The sequence below is a fragment of the Bos taurus genome, chromosome 6 (genome assembly GCF_002263795.3).
Source record: "Bos taurus isolate L1 Dominette 01449 registration number 42190680 breed Hereford chromosome 6, ARS-UCD2.0, whole genome shotgun sequence".
In the NCBI taxonomy this organism is placed as follows: Eukaryota; Metazoa; Chordata; class Mammalia; order Artiodactyla; family Bovidae; genus Bos; species Bos taurus.
In genome coordinates this window covers 11,446,627-11,460,112 of record NC_037333.1, presented here as the reverse complement: position 1 = coordinate 11,460,112, position 13,486 = coordinate 11,446,627, and the positions used below count along the sequence as shown (strand labels likewise).

The 13,486-nt window shown below is 39.1% G+C and overlaps 1 pseudogene; it reads left to right on the top strand.

The window, feature by feature from the left end:
* Positions 1-12,516, top strand: part of LOC100138193 (large ribosomal subunit protein eL19-like) — an 86,959-nt pseudogene extending 74,443 nt beyond the window's left edge.
* The last annotated feature ends 970 nt before the right edge of the window (positions 12,517-13,486 follow it).

Sequence of the window (13,486 nt, the reverse complement as noted above, 5' to 3'; positions counted from 1 at the left end):
TAAAAATAAATTTAAAAGCCTTTTACATTTACTCACATTTTTACCATTTCTTCTGTTATACATTCCTCAGCAATCAAACCTCCATCTACCTATCATTTTCTTGATGCCTGAAGGACTTTATATAGAAATAAATTTCAATATATATTAAGTTATAAAATATGTACAATACATTATTTATTGTGTAAATTATATGTCATATTATAGTTCAGATCTACCATTAAGCTTTTGTACATCTGGGAATGTTTTTATTTTATATGTTTTGGAAATTATTTTTACCAAATATAGAATTTTGGTTGCCATTTTCTTTTCTTTCAGTATATGGAAGATGTTGCTTTCCTATTTCTGCCTTGCTGCATTCTGACATGAAATCTTCAATTATTTGTCTCTCTGTAAATGATGTGGTTTCCCCCTGCCCCCTGGCTGCTTTTAAGATTTATTTTTACATATATTTTTAAGCAATTTAATTTTGATATGCTTGGTATAATTTTATTCACATTTGGTACTTGAGATTTATTGGGCTTCTTAAGAGCTATGGCTTATGCTTTCATTTAATTTCAACAAGTAATTTGGCCATTACTTTTTGTCCTATTTCCACCCTACCCCTTTCTTTTGGGGACTTGAATTACATGTACATTTGGTCACTTTGGCCACCTGGTGTGAAGAACTGACTCACTGGAAAAAGACCCCGATGCTGGGAAAGATTGAAGGCGGGAGGAGAAGGGGACGGCAGAGGATGAGATGATTGGATGGCATCACCAACTCGATGGACATGAGTTTGAGCAAGCTCTGGGAGTTGGCGATGGACAGGGAGGCCTGGCGTGCTGCAGTCCATGGGGTTGCAAAGAGTCAGACATGACGGAGCGAACAAACTGATACTGAGAGGTCACTTGAAGTTGGCCAGCAGGTCACTATTCTTTTCTTTTTTTTTCAGTCTTTTTCTCTCTCCATTTCATCTTGGATAGTTTCTATTGCTATGTGTTAAAGTTTACTAATCATTTCTTCTTTAGTGTCTCATCTGACACTGATCTCATGCAGGGTGCCTTGGGGTCCTAAGTGGGAGTGGGTAGCAGAGAGGGGACCCAGAAGCTGGTATAATCAAACATGGCTACCTGTGGGGTGGAAGCTAGTGAAGCTGCAGAAGGTCCCTGGCCGCTTTGCTAGCCTTTTGTTGCTGCTTCAGTGGTGAAAACTGCTGGGTTTATCTGTTCAAGCCGTTCACTGTTACTGGGTAGTGTGGCTGTTGTGCTGTGTGACTTTTACAGGTAGTCTCTGCTTTTCTTCCTTGTTTCTATGATTCCTTGTATGTCTTGGCTTTGCTGGTCTGGATGCGGTAATAACCAAGTGGGACCTTCCTGCCCTGGAAGACTGGGGAAGCTGATTAATTACCTGACTTGTTCTCCCTTTTCAAGGAAGAATAACTCTTTCTAGCTGGGGATATCCCTCTTGGCTCTGAGAAGTTTGGAAAACGGGATGATGCAGCTGAAATGAAGCTGTCTTCTCTTTCCGTGTGGTTTTTCTCAGGTTTTTGTTCTACTATGTTGGTGAAGTTTTTGTTGATCTTCATATGAAGATGGTGAGGGGGATGTTTTGGTCTCTTGGTTTCTTGGCCATCTTGGTCTAAAGTCTTCTAGAAAATAGGTGTTTATGAGAGGAAACTTATTGGATCAGATTGTTAATCAATTTAAATTATTTAACCATGTCTTTTTAAATACTTCATCTAAGGAAACTACTAAACCATTTTCTGGTTATTACTATTGACTGTAGTTCAAAGTTAGCATTAAAGACCAGTATGTAGCAATGTAAAACTCAGATTGTATGTTGTTTTTAACCACAGTCACATAAATTAGAATCATTAGTTCCTAAATTTGAAACATATTCTTTTATACCATATTCAGCATGAATATGTCTTTAATATAGCACTGAGATCACTTATTTATTATTTATTGAATTTTTACCCTTTTTATTATCTTTAATTTAAAACCTCTTCCTATAATCTCCATGGTTGATAAAGAGTATTTAGGAAGAATGCATTCTTTACTCAGAATAAGGCAGCAGGCAAAATCTTACTGAATCTTAATGTATGTGAAGCATTTTACACAGGCTCCCACACTTAGTTCTCATGAACAAGCAAAATAGATATGACCACTTCCTGTTTATAGATAAGAAATTGGATTAAATGAGTCATACAGTATCATGCACTGGTTATAGCAAACACCTCTTCCAACAACATAAGATGACTCTACACATGGAACTCACTAGATGGTGAATACCAAAATCAGATTGATTATATTCTTTGCATCCAAAGATGGAGAAGCTCTATACAGTCAACAAAAACAAGACCAGGAGCTAACTGTGGCTCAGATCAGGAAGAACTCCTTATTGCAAAGTTCAGACTTAAATTGAATAAAGTAGGGAGAACTAGACCATTCAGGTATGACCTAAACCAAATCCCTTATGATTGTACAGTGGAAGTGACAAATAGATTTAAGGCATTAAATCTGATGGAGTGCCTGAAGAACTATGGATGGAGGTTCATGACGTTGTACAGGAACCTACGATCAAAACCATCTGCAAGAAAGAAATGCAAAAAGGCAAAATGATTGTCCAAGGAGGTCTTACAAATAGCTGAGAAAAGAAAAGCAAAAGGCAAAGGAGAAAAGGAAAGATATATCCATCTGAATGCAGAATTCCAAAAAATAACAAGGAGAGATAAGAAAGCCTTCCTAAATGATCAGTGAAAATAAATACAGGAAAATAATAGAATGGGAAAGACTAGAGCACTCTTCAAGAAAATTAGAGATACCAAGAGAATATTTCATGCAAAGATGGGCACAATAAAAGAAACGGTATGGGCCTAACAGAAGCAGAAGATAATAAGAAGAGGTGGCAAGAATACACAGAAGAACTATACAAGAAAGATCTTCATGACCCAGATAACCACAATGGTGTGATCACTTTCCTAGAGCCAGGCATTCTGAAGTGTGAGGTTAAGTGGGCCTTAGGAAGAATCACTATGAAAAAAGCTAGTGGAGGTGATGGGATTCCAGATGAGCTATTTCAAATCCTAAAAGATGATGCTGTGAAAGTGCTGCACTCAATATGCCAGAAAATTTGGAAAACTCAGTAGTGGACTGGAAAAGGTCAGTTTTCATTCCAATCCCAAAGAAAGGCAATGCCAAAGAATGTTCATATTACTGCACAAATACACTTATCTCACACGCTAGCAAAGTAATGCTCAAAATTCTCCAAGTTAGGCTTCAACAGTATGTGAACCAAGAACTTCAGATGTTCAAGCTGGATTAAGAAAAGGTAGAGGAACCAGAGATCACATTGCCAACATCCGTTGGATCATAGAAAAAGCAAGCGAATTCCAGAAAAACATCTACTTCTGCTTCACTGGCTACACTAAAGTGTTTGACTGTGTGGATCACAACAAACTATGGAAAATTCTTCAAGAGATGGAAATTCCAGACCACCTTACCTGCCTCCTGAGAAATCTGTGTGCAGGTCAAGAAGCAACAGATAAAATCGGACATGGAACAACGAACTGGTTCCAAATTGGGAAAAGAATACGTCAAGGCTATATATTGTCACCCTGCTTATTTAACTTATCTGCAGAGTACATCATGAGAAATGCTGGGCTGGAAGAAGCACAAGCTGGAATCAAGATTGCCAGGAGAAATATCAATAACGTCAGATATGCAGATGACACCACCCTTATGGCAGAAAGTGAAGAGGAACTAAAAAGCCTCTTGATGAAAGTGATAGACGAGAGTGAAAAAGTTGGCTTCAAGCTCAACATTCAGAAAACTAAGATCATGGCATCTGGTCCCATCACTTCATGGGAAATAGATGGGGAAACAGTGGAAACAGTGTCAGACTTTATTTTTGGGGGCTCCAAAATCACTACAGATGGTGACTGCAGCCATGAAATTAAAAGACACTTGCCCCTTGGAAGAAAAGCTGTGACCAAGCCTAGACAGTGTTTTTTTTCCCCCAACATTTTTTTAGGTTATTTTTTAAAATTAATTTATTTTTTATTGAAGGATAATTGAAAGCAGAGACATTATTTTGCTGACAAACATCTGTCTAGTCAAAGCTGTGGTTTTTCCAGTAGTCATGTATGGATGTGACAGTTGAACCATGAAGAAAGCTGAGCACCAAAGAATTGATGCTTTTGAACTGTGGTATTGGAGAAGACTCTTGAGAGTCCCTTGGACTGCAAGGAAATCTAACCAGTCCATCTTAAAGGAGATCAGTCCTGAATATGCATTGGAGGGACCGCTGAAGTAGAAGCTCCAATACTTGGCCACCTGATACGAACTGACTCATTGGAAAAGACCCCGATGCTGGGAAAGATTGAAGGCAGGAGGAGAAGGGGACAACAGAGGATGAGATGGTTGGATGGCATCACCGACTCAGTGGACATGAGTTTGAGCAAGCTCCAGGAGTTGGTGATGGACAGCGAAGCCTGGTATGCTGCAGTCCATTGGGTTGCAGAGTCAGACTCAACTGAGCCCTTAACTGAAGAAACTGGCAGTGTCATATAGGTAGAAAAAACAAACTCTATTTTTTTATACTTGAATCAATAAATATTTGTTTCTTTTATTTAGAGAGGGTGTTATAAGTTTTTTTAAATTGGTTCTCAAAAGCCAGTCTTTACTCATGATGATGTACACTACTTTAGTTTTTCAGAAATATTGCAAAAACCAATCTTTGTATAAGAATTGTTTTAAACTAGATGTGATATTTTTCATTAATATATTACTACTGAATTTTTTTCCAAGAGTCTGAAAAGAATGGTAATTGTTAGGGTAAAGCATACTGAACAAAAAGCATAATCAATTAAATAATGGAAGAGGGAATTTTTCAGTGTATAATAGCATTTTAGAGTTGATATCATAAAAGAGTTTTTTAGACCAAATGTAGACACTGACAGCTTCCTTATTAAATAATTTCTTTAAACTTAAAGGTTTTGGAGACATGTTCTGAAAAGTCCCTCAGAAGTCATCTAATTTTTCCATATTTGACTTTGGGGAGTTGTAATTTGCTGTAAATTGCCATGTTGTCTATGAGCCATTTTCATACATCTTTTTTGCTGTCTTTCCCCGTAACTCTCTCAGTGGCTCTTCCTTAACAGCTGTCTGTTGTCCCAGATCTCATACAAGCTCAACAGCTCCCCAGGTCATCTTGAATCATTATGCAATGCTTATGATGATTTCTTTTTGTTGCTGTATAAATGAAGGAACAATGAAAGTGTAAAAAAAGTCCTGTGTAAGAAATAGATTTCTTTCTTTGTGGTGGTCGAGATTCCACTCCAAAACAACGTTTTGTCATAAACTTGTTTCATATTGTACTATGTAATATTTTATTCATATAATTCTCAGGAGTGCACTTTCATGTTTTCTCTATTCCTTTAGGCAAATCCTCCCAGTTTTTATTTTTCTTCTGTTTCCAAGGCTCTGCATTCATTTTCACATTTCATTAGTAGTTACTTTAAAAATGCAATTAGAAAGAATTCCTTTGAGGATAGCAGGCAAAAATTGGCTTCTTTCTGCTCAATTCTTGTTAAAGAGCATGGGAAGATTCTTTTCAACTAAGAACGTTTAGAACAGAGGCCAAAAAAATATCTCTAGCAAATTATTGCTATTTTGGCATTAGTATAGTTTTGCCCCCTACATTTGTCTTTTAGGTGGATTTAGCAGTAATTAACCCAGTTGAATGGTAAACTTTTGATCCCTGGGTTCTTTAAAAGTAAAAATAGCACAGTATGTTTCAGGTTCTCTTTAACAAAATATCAGGTCATTTTACTCTGTGTTTAATCCCCAGCTTTGAATAGTGTACATGAAACATGACTCTTGAGTTAAGAGAGTCCAAAGTATCCAGGAATGTTTTGTAAAATTATCCAGGAGACTTTCTTAAAATACTCCAAAATGCACCAGGGTCATTTGCACAACTTCAGAATGTCTGTAGGATATGCCAATGTATCAAGGTATGTTGCTGCTGCTGCTAAGTCACTTCAGTCATGTCCGACTCTGTGCAACCCCTGAGATGGCAGCCCACCAGGCTCCCCCGTCCCTGGGATTCTCCAGGCAAGAACACTGGAGTGGGTTGCTATTTCCTTCTCCAGTGCATGAAAGTGAAAAGTGAAAGTGTCCAACTCTTCGCAACCCCATAGACTGCAGCCTACCAGGCTCTTCCGTCCATGGGATTTTCCAGGCAAGAGTACTGGAGTGGGGTGCCATATGGCAGCTTCTAATTACTGACTTTGATTTTATAAGAGAAAATTATTCTGGGGAAAATGAAGTAGAAAATTGTAAAAGCATGGAGGTCTTTATAAGCATGTCAAAGAATATCTCAGGGAAGCTGCTGTTGACCTTATTAATAATAAAAGGGAAGCTTAAAATCAGAAGGATCTTGACTGTTAGCAGTTGATTAGTTGTTTTGTCAAGATGGTAGATAGTCCTTGTTAGCCAAAATTCTCTAGTTGATGATTCTGTGTTGAAAAGTTCTCCGTATTTTTTTAAGAGTTTTGTTTTATTTTATTTATTTGTTTTTGCTGGGCTGGGTCTTCGCTGCTGTGTCAGCTACTCTCTCGTTGTGGTGTGCGGGCTTCTCTTGTTGTGGAGCCCAGGTTCCAGGGCACACAGGCTTCAGTGGTTGCTGCTCATGGGCTCGGTAGTTGTGGCTCACGGGCTCTAGACCACAGTCGCGATAGCTGTGGTGCACAGACTTAGTTCCTCCACTGGTATGTGGGATGTTCCCCAGTCGGGGACCAAACACCTGTCTCCTGCATTGGCAGGCAGACTCTCCAACAGTGAGCCACCAGGGAAGCCAATATTCTCCATACTAATGGCCTGGGCTTGTGTAAGGAAAATTGAGAAGTCCAAGAAAGTCTTAGCCATTAACAGGTACCAGAGAGCACAATTGTAACCCAGAAAGGAAGAAAGATTCAGAGATTATTTCCTATGATGATGCTCCCAACTCCAACATTGGTCTGATACATTGATTCACCATTATGGACTACATATTCAAGATTTGTAAGAGTGACTGAGTGTGTACTCTGGTGTGGGCTTGCTTGTATTCAAACACTAGCTCTGCTACTTAGTGTATCATCTTTGTTCCAGTTTTCATATCTGTAAAATGGGGTCCTAAGAGTATCAGTTTTATAGTTAGCTATGAACAGTAATGGATATAAACTTGGGCAGACTTTGAGAGATGGTGAGGGACAGGGACCTCAGATATGCAAATGACACCACCCTTATGGCAGAAAGTGAAGAGGAACTAAAAAAGCCTCTTGATGAAAGTGAAAGAGGAGAGTGAAAAAGTTGGCTTAAAGCTCAACATTCAGAAAACAAAGATCATGGCATCTGGTCCCATCACTTCATGGGAAATAGATGGGGAAACAGTGGAAACAGTGGCAGACTTTATTTTTTGGGGCTCCAAAATCACTACAGATGGTGACTGCAGCCGTGAAATTAAAAGACGCTTACTCCTTGGAAGGAAAGTTATGACCAACCTAGATAGCATATTGAAAATCAGAAACATTACTTTACCAACAAAGGTCCATCTAGTCAAGGCTATGGTTTTTCCTGTGGTCATGTATGGATGTGAGAGTTGGACTGTGAAGAAAACTGAGTGCCAAGGAGTTGATGCTTTTGAACTGTGGTGTTGGAGAAGACTCCTGAGAGTCCCTTGGACTGAAAGGAGATTCAACCAGTCCATTCTGAAAGAGATCAGCCCTGGGTGTTCTTTGGAAGTAATGATGCTAAAGCTGAAACTCCAGTACTTTGGCCACCTCATGCAGAGTTGACTCATTGGAAAAGACTCTGATGCTGGATGGGATTGGGGACAGGAGGAGAAGGGGATGACAGAGGATGAGATGGCTGGATGGCATCACCGACTGGATGGACGTGAGTCTGAGGGAACTCCGGGAGTTGGCGATGGACAGGGAGGCCTGGCGTGCTGCGATTCATGGGGTCGCAAAGAGTCGGACACGACTGAGTGACTGAACTGAACTGAAGTGAACTGAGGGACAGGGAGGCTTGGCGTGCTGCAGTCCATGGGGTCACAAAGAGTTGGACATGAGTGGGCAAGTGAACAGCAACAACATGAGCAGTAAAGCATGCACTGATGCAAAGCACTTAAAGTAGTCTGGTGCAAAGGTACTTAATAATTTTTAGTTTAACTATTACACTGAAATACAAAGTTCTAAAATACGATTCATTACTGCAGTTTCAATTTATTTCTTCTCGAGCATTTTTCTGTGTTGGTTGGGAACAATTAATGTTCTTTGACTTGAAACCTTATATGCTTGAATTTCAACATCAGAAGAGTGAGGGTAGAACATGCCGTAGAATTATGCAGGGAGCTTAATATCCCCTGGAGACGCTGCTAAGATCTTTTGTTGGTAGGATCTGACAGGGTCATCGAGCAGGGCTTTGGATCAGTAGAGAAAAGACCTGAGTTCTAGTTCGAACTCTGTCAATGAGTATTTGACTTAGGATAAATAATAAAATTTAATGTGACAATCATTATGGCCATGACAAGCTATATAGCCTCTCATTCTAAAACTTCTGTTGAAACACATAGAAGTATTTATATACCTCAGTCCAGTAGTAACTGTATTAGACTATCATAAATATAATTTTCTTTTTTTTTCTTTTATGGGTATGTGTTGTCTCCAAAAAGTATACTTAATTATTACATTTTTTCAAATTTATTCTAATTTCAAGTATAGTTGATTTATAATATTATAGTTTCAGTTATATAACAGTACTTAAATATTTTTCCAGATTATACTCCATTTAAAATTATTGTAGAATACTGGCTATATTTCTTGTGCTGTAGCATATCCATTAAAAAAATTTTTTTTATTAGAGCATAATTGCTTTACAATGCTGTGGTGGTTTCTGCTATACATCAGTGAAAATCAGTCATAATTATATGTATGTCTCCTCCCTCTTGAGCCTCCCTCACCTCCCTATCCATTTTATACAGAGTAGTTTTTATCTCTCAACCCCCTACCCCTGTTCAGCCTCTCTCTACCCCTTCCACAGATAATAATCACCAGTCTGTTGTCTATACCTGTAAATTTGTTGCTGTTTTGCCATATTCATTCATTTGTTTTATTTAAAAAATCTAAGCTCCATTTTAATTTTTCTTTTGTTGGAGTATAGTTACTGAACAATATTATATAAGTTGTTGTTGTTTAGTTACTAAGTAGTGTCTAATTCTTTTGCCATCCCATGGATGGCAGCCCACCAGGCTTGTCTGTCCGTGGGATTTCCCAGGCAAGAATCCTGGAGTGGGTTGCCATTTCCTCCTTCAGGGGATCTTCCTGACCCAGGGATTGAACCCAGGTCTCCTGCATTGCAGGCCGATTCTTTACCATTGAGCCACCTGGGAAATCCATTATATAAGTTACAGGTACAATATAGTGATCTGCAATTTTTAAAGGTGAGAGTTGAACTATAAAGAAAGCTAGCACCGAAGAATTGATGCTTTTGAACTGTGGTGTTGGAGAAGACTCTTGAGAGTCTCTTGGACTGCAAGGAGATCCAACCAGTGCATCCTAAAGGAAATCAGTCCTGGGTGTTCATTGGAAGGACTGATGTTGAAGCTGAAACTCCAATACTTTGGCCACCTGATGCGAAGAGCTGACTCATTGGAAAAGACCCTGATGCTGGGAAAGATTGAGGGCAGGAGAAGGGGACGACAGAAGATAAGATGGTTGGATGGCATCACCAACTCAATGGACATGAATTTGAGTCAACTCCGGAAGTTGGTGATGGACAGGGAGGCCTGGAATGCTGCAGTCCATGGGGTCGCAAAGAATCGGACACGACTGAGTGACTGAACTGAACTGAACTGATACTCCATTTATAGTTATAAAATATTGGTTATATTCCCCACATTATACAGTATATCCTTGTCATTAGCTTTTCTTTTTTCGATTCCACATATGAATGATAACATACAGTATTTGTCTTTCTCTAACTTATTTGTCTAAGCATAATACCCTCTAGATGCATCCATGTAGTTGTGAATGATAGAATTTTATTCTTTTTTTTTTTATGACTAACAGTCCATTCTATGTATACATGACAACTGTATCCACTAATCTGTTGGTAGACACTTACATTGTTTTAACATTTTGACTATTGTAAATAATGCTGCTATGAACACTGGGGTGCATGTGTCTTTTTGAATTTGTTTTATTTTCTTTGGATTTACATCCAGGAGTGGAATTTCTGTATCGTATGGTAGTTCTAGTTTTTGTTTTTTGACGAAAATCTCAAATACTCTCTTCTACAGTGGCTACACCAATTTATATTTCTACTAACAGTGTACTAGGATTCCCTTTTCCTACATCCTTGCCAGCATTTGTTATTTGTGGACTTTGTTTTGACAGCCATTCTGACGGGTATAAGGTGGCATCTCATTGTGGTTTTGACTTGCATTTCTCATGATTAGTGATGTAGAACATTTTTTCATGTGCTTATTGACCATCTGTATGTCTTCTCTAGGAAAAAATCTACTCCAATCCTCTACCCGTTTTCTAATCAAGCTGTTGTTTTCTTGATATTGGATTGTATGCGCTGTTTATATATTTTGGATATTGGGCATATTATTTGCAAATAATCTCTCATTCATTAGGTTTCAGGAAAGCAGCCAGAAGCCTGGGCAGTTTCAGTCTGTTTTCTCTGCCATGTTTTGGGAATAAACAAGTGTGTGCATGCTCTTCACACACAGAGTCTAGGTTTTTATTACAGCCCCTCTGTAGGCCCCATTGGTTTTCAAACCAGCTAAGGGGACATGTCCTGCTGGTGTTGGACCCCAGAGCTGGGGCACCCAACATGTGGATGGAACCATTCACTCTCTAGGGAGAATGTATGGGTCCTGTAACCCCTCTCCTCTTCTGTGTCCTCTCCCAGAGGTACAGGTCCTGACCTGTTTGTTTCCCTTCCCTTCCTACCCAATTCAGCTTGGATTTTTCATACAGTCTTTGCTGTAGACGGTTCTTTCATCCAGTCTCCAGTCAGTTTTCAGTGAGAACTGCTCCACATGTAGATGTGTTTTTGATATGTTCATGGAAGCAGATGAGCTCTATGTACTGCTCTGCCATCTTGACCACCTTCATCCATAAATAAAATTTTTAATGCTGATGGTGTTTAACTTTTCAAAGTTCTTTATAATAGCCAGGACATGGAAGCAACCTAGATGTCCATCAGCAGATGAATGGATAAGAAAGCTATGGTACATATACACAATGGAGTATTACTCAGCCATTAAAAAGAATTCATTTGAATCAGTTCTAATGAGGTGGATGAAACTGGAGCCTATTATACAGAGTGAAGTAAGCCAGAAGGAAAAACACCAATACAGTATACTAACGCATATATATGGAATTTAGAAAGATGGTAACAATAACCCTGTGTACGAGACAGCAAAAGAGACACTGATGTATAGAACAGTCTTATGGACTCTATGGGAGAGGGAGAGGGAGAGGGTGGGGAGATTTGGGAGAATGGCATTGAAACATGTAAAATATCATGTATGAAATGAGATGCCAGTCCAGGTTCGATGCACGATACTGGATGCTTGGGGCTAGAGCACTGGGACGACCCAGAGGGATGGTATGGGGAGGGAGGAGGGAGGAGGGTTCAGGATGGGGAACACAGGTATTCCTGTGGCGGATTCATTTTGATATTTGGCAAAACTAATACAATTATGTAAAGTTTAAAAATAAAATAAAATTAAAAAAAAAAGAAAAAAAAAACATTTTAATAGTAACCACCTTAAACAATTGCATTACATTAGTTTAGGTATGGCAACTCTACTGTTAAAAATCTTTACACTTTAAAATTCTTCATTGCTTTTCGCCGCTGTGGCAGCGGCCACGAGTACGCTCAGGCTTCAGAAGAGGCTTGCCTCCAGTGTCCTTTGCTGTGGCAAAAAGAGGGTCTGGTTGGACCCCAGTGAGACTAGTGAAATCACCAATGCCAACTCCCACCAGAAGATCTGGAAGCTGATCAAAGATGGGCTGATCACCAGAAGCCTGTGGCTGTCCATTCCCGGGCTCGATGCCGAGAAGGTAACCTGGATGAGGAGGATGAGAATTCTGTGCCGGCTGCTCAGAATGCTCGATACCGTGCATCTAAGAAGATTGACCTCCACATGTATCACAGCCTGTACCTGAAGGTGAAGGGTAATGTGTTCAAAACCAAGCAGATTCTCATGGAACATATCCACAAGCTGAAGGCAGACCAGGCTCGCAAGAAGCTTCTGGCAGACCAGGCTGAGGCCCGCAGGGCTAAGACCAAGGAAGCCCGCAAGCGCCGTGAAGAACGGCTCCGGGCCGAGAAGGAGGAAATCATCAAGACTGTCCAAGGAGGAAGAGACCAAGAAATAAAGTTCTCCCCCTCTTCTCTGTACACAGTGGCCTCAACAATTGCATAGATCACTCATTCAATAAAAAACAAGCCTTTATCTGCCTAAAAAAAAAAATCCCCATCATTTAGTTTTTAAGTAGAATTAATCATTTTGCATCAATTCATTCATTCAGTGTCATAGTTTTCTATACTTTCCCTCCTACCCCTCTTTTTCACATTTATTCAATGTTGAATGCATACTATGAGTTGAAAATTATGTTACACAAATTATTAAATTCTTTGAATTTTCACAATGATGTCTAATCTCCACAAGAATGTAAGAAGGGAACAAATTATCAAAGGTAACTTTAAAACAAAAAAGATGAGGACATCATATGCATTTTGAATAAGCTAAGTTTGACTCTGAACATGAACTTTGAATTTATGCAAGGAAAGAAGAAGACAATATTTTTACAGAAAGAAAAATGGGGACTAAGAATCCCTTGCACTTATAAATTCTAGTCACATTGCTCTCGCTACAGTTTTTAAGTTTAGTGCAAGAGTCCGTTAAATGTTGCTGACGAGACCTGATTAAAAATTGACACAGGCCATAGATGTTTAATGTCTGGCACTTATACTAATCTTAATTTTGTTTCTCTGTAAAGAATGTATGAGGAGGAAAGCCTTATTGAGTGAAATCTAGGCCAAGCAAACATATGGTGGCGGGATTTCTTTTAGATGAAGTAATTTAAAACTGAGATTCTCAGAGAAGAATTTTTTTCCCTGAAGACTTTTATAACAGTATCCTTAAAATCTGGTCATGACAAACTGGAGAAAATGATCCTTTAAAACCTGAAAATATGCTCAATTCACTTCTCTGAAATCAGTCCTGGGAAAATGTCCATATCATTTTGGAATAGCAAACAGATTTGTCCGGTGGAATTTTGCCAGAGAAGAAGTAATGTAGACATGTTAGGCTTTACTGTGGAGACATGAAGCATCCCTCTCTGCTAATGATTCACGAACAGGAAGATGAGGCATCCTTACAGCTCTTACCTCCTTTCTTAAGCTGAAATACCGTGCTGTTCATGTCATTGTATACATGTTTACAT